The sequence below is a fragment of the Formica exsecta genome, unplaced genomic scaffold (genome assembly GCF_003651465.1).
Source record: "Formica exsecta isolate Colony F162 unplaced genomic scaffold, ASM365146v1 scaffold181, whole genome shotgun sequence".
Classification (NCBI taxonomy): Eukaryota; Metazoa; Arthropoda; class Insecta; order Hymenoptera; family Formicidae; genus Formica; species Formica exsecta.
In genome coordinates this window covers 822,759-827,479 of record NW_021849121.1, presented here as the reverse complement: position 1 = coordinate 827,479, position 4,721 = coordinate 822,759, and positions in this window count along the sequence as shown.

The following is a 4,721-nucleotide window of genomic DNA, read 5'->3' as shown; positions in this document are numbered from 1 at the left end:
ATATATTATTTTAATATATTCAAGGCTGTAAATTGGGGATCTCATGGACTAAACGGTTGCATGAAGGCGAGATTTCAAAATCATCGAAATTAGAAGAACGTTAATAATTTTAAAATTCTCAAAACTGTGATTTTGAAAAATTTCCTTGTCAATCGTGAGTTATGTGCTTGAAGCAAATAACTCTTTTCTTATACATATTTTTGTAAATTATTATACCTAAACAACGGAAATATTTAGGAATAGCCTATATATACATTGTTCAAGATTAACCATAGTAAGTACATGATTATATATTATAATGATATGTGTTATGCTATAATACAATCTTAATATACATTTTTAATATACATTTTCACTTTTGACGAGTTTAACTATACATGCGTCTGAATTATGCAAGATTTTAATATAATTTATATTTATATAATCAATAGCATATCAATCTTCATGCGCGATAGCGATTGCATCTAGAAAATTAACAAGGCACGCTATTTTTTTCTGTGGAATTAATATTATTTCTATGTTTCGCAGAGATAATAGTTGCATTCTTATCGAGCCGAGATCAAATGCATATTGTACATTTTTTAAATATTTATCTTCTGTATCTTGACAAAACACGTCTCGATTTCGCGCTTTATTTTTTTCATTGTCACATGTGGTATTATTTTAATCGAAACACGGATCTCTAAGCATCTGTAGACGCTGTGTAATAAATTTTCCAAAAATGTATTAAATAAGATTAATTAATTTATTACTATAAATTTTCTTAATATGTAACAAAAATGTCTTAAACTTATATATGTATGAAAGATATGTGCCTTGTAAATTTTAATCACGTATTTTAATAATATATTTTAAGGAGCGATAAATCAATATTGAATACACATTTCAATTTTGTTCGTTGATAATTATAACGATATTTCAGAATCTTGTTCTCTAAAGAACAAAAGTTGTTTAGAAAAAATCTGATATATGCAATTTTACATCGAGTTAATTATATCATTCTATCGATATAATGTATAATATTATTTTCTTAGAATTATTTAATTAAATTAGATTAATAGTTATTATGTAAAATAATACTTATTACATTTATAAAATCCATAAAGAGGGACCATAAATAAGAAATTTATAATTAAAAAAATTGTGTTGTTTAAATAATATAAACTGGAAAAAAATTTTTATTAATTAATGTTTATAGTTTATATTATTTAAACAACACAATTTTTTAAATTATAAATTTCTTATTTATGGTTCCTCTTTATAGATTTTATAAATTGTAATAAGTATTATTTTACATAATAACTATAAGTATATATTCAGTATATATATATATAATATGTACTAAATGTCGCAAATTATTATTCAGTCTCACTAGCTCTATGTTTTATACATATATACATGAATATATATATATACATATATACATGAATATATATAAATGTTACACATGATTTAATAATGTACATATAATATATACCGTTAATTACGTGTGAAATCTGCAAACATTATTTGCCTTTCAATTAACGATCAATTAGCGTAAATATTATCACTCATTGCAAAAATTCTGCATAATCAAGCACGTTATATATCATATAACTAATCAAAAGAGCACACTTGAAAATTTCAAGTAAAAAATTTAATTTTATAAATAATAAGAAATGTTGCAATAAACATATATTTGGAAATGCTTTTTCAAATACTTATAGCTGTTTTACTTCTTCAAATATTTTCTTTATTATATATAATGCATAAAATTATAAATAAGAGTTCCGAATTTTGTCGCAAATTTATGAATCGTTTAAAACGGTCTTTGTCAATCATTTTTTTCTTTTATATTTATATTTCATATTTGATCAACTTTATGAAACAATTATGCTCAACTGAAAAATCGCGAGATGTGGTATATATGTAAAGTTTTTTTTAGACAATGCTGTGAGTCTCGGCCAAGTATATGCTGGGAAAGAAATATACGACAGGAGCGCACGGTCTTGATCGATGATATAACGATATCACTGGACAGCCTTTTCGCGACCTTGAAAGCGCGAAATGAAATATTCGTGAACGTCGTGATCTGGTGATTTGTCGCAGATGTTCAATCAGCGAAACAAACTCGGGACGGAATCGAAGAGCTTCGTCGATGCATTATTGCATCACAATCAAACGAATCGTCGGACGTTATTATTATTATACTTTATTACGTTGTAACGATCCTTTAGCATTTACGATGTTACCATGACGTCACATGCTTATACGTAACGATTTTCTACATTGTTGATGGCCTAGCTGATGTTTTTGCTCGAACGAATTGATTGCAATCGCGTGATTAATCGCGATATTATTGGCGACATATTTATATGAATCATCATTGCGCCACACGGTTGACGGCAATATTCTACACGTTGACTACCTCGCAGGCGTATACTTACGTTGTCAATTACGTAAGCAGAGTGACAGTAAACGTCGACATAGACCTTTCTGATAAGTTGTACATAAAACTTTACTTCGAAGTAACTACTGGAATTTCGACTTTCTAATATACTATGTTATTTGCGATAAAATAAGGCGGAGAAATCACGAGAACTTTGAGCAAGAATCGCAGAACTTTGTTAAAGTTTTAGATAGAAAACTTTTTTCACACAGTTGAGAGCTGATTTTTAAATTATCCATAATACATTTAAAAAATATTGATTTAAGACAATTTGACAAACTTCGAACAATTTTTTATAACGATCTCTATTTGTAAAATATAGATTTAAGATAATTTTAATTATATAAGCTATATAATTATGTGGTTTTTTATTTGATCTATATTTATTGCATATATATCAAATTGGTAACATTGTTTGGAGAATATCAAACAAATGTCTCTATGATAATCTTCCATCTGATCAAAATTAAATGCATCTTGACGGATTAATATATGATCTTACACAATGTTGTTATCTATCATTATTCAGTTTTGTTGTCTACCCAATTTCGCTTCTATTAAATATTTTGATGTAAGTTTTCATAGATTCATACAAAGAATTTTATGTTTAAAATATTTGAAATCTTTTTATTTTAACAACCAAACTGAACGAAACTAGTAGAATATCTCATATCTCAAACATTCTTAAAAATTTATTCTTTTGTGATATCGTTGCTCTAAATCTAAAACAATGCTGAAATATTGTTAGATGACAAGATTTTTTTAAATGTTTTAATAATTTGTACAGATTGATAAATAAATAATTTAAATCATTAATACAATATTGATATACACACATATGGAATAGATGATAATATTAAATAAAGTGTAAATAATAGCACTTGATTATCTTTGAAAAACCATATTATTGTGTCATTAAAGAAATAAAGATTAAATTCGCAATATCTCTAAAACTCACTATATTTTATTGATATCTAAAAATATTAAATTGGTATTGAAAATTACAATAATATGATATATACATATGAACGAGAGAAAGAATGTAAAGAGAAATTTGTGTGCGTAGCTTATTGCAAATTTATCATCTTTATAGGATATATTTCTCACTGAATTTTACTTTAAAGTATCAAGCAAAATGTATACTGTTGGAATTTGGCTTAAATTTAACACATATCATATGTTTCAAACAACCCACACAAATTTTTGTGTTAATTTAACATAATATATAGATATGTTAAGTGGTGAGATTAATACTATTATGTTAATATTTTAACACAAAATAAATGCAAACTTCATAATAATTTAAAATAAATTTTGTATAAAATCAACATAGTTTTAATGATAAAATTAATTTGGAAAAATGTTATTGACGATCTATATACTCTTGCATTTCTATTATAGAATAAAATTAACATATTTTTCTGTAAATTTTAACAGATAAATCCTGTCACTAATAATATGGAACGTATCTATTATGTAAAATTAAAAATATGTGCACATTGTGTTATTTTTACACTTTTTTGAGTTGTTTAAAAAAGTATAAAAATAATTTAACATTTGAATTCAATTAACACAACAGCAATATGTTAAATTATCACGTGAATATGTGTGTTAAATATTTAACACAAAAATTTTAACCAGCATATTTTTTAACAAGAAAACACAAATTTTCCAACAGTGCACGAATATGCGGGGTAAAATTTTAAATCATAATAAATCAAGATATTTTGAAAAATATTAATATTAACTTCAATATTAATAAAAATATTAATATTAACTTCAGAAGATAAGAATCTTTAGAATAAAAGTTTTAAAATTTTTAAGACATTTAGTGACTATGATACTTTTATTACACACAGTACCGTTTCAAAAAGAAGAATAACAATAAAAATCACTTTTTATAATTTAATTATAGTTTATACTTATAGTTAATTATAATTTATAATTATATAATTCAATAATAATAGTAATTGGCTTAGTTTTTAACATAATCTTCAGTTTTTAGAAAATACAAAATTTAAGATTCGGAGAGAAATAAACTCTTAAACAAACGTATAAATTTTTGTTTAAAATTTAACTGCAACAACGAATATTGTGTATGTCAGATTTTAAAATACCAATATAATCTTTATATATTTATATCTATGCTGAAGAGATAGATCAAAAAACGGTCCGAAATGTACATTTTTAATGCATGTTTATTATTAAAATTTAATAATAAACAGTTTGTACATCAAAAACCACGCCATGGCTCTTATTCGCCAGTTTCTCCATTTTAAATTATATAAAAATT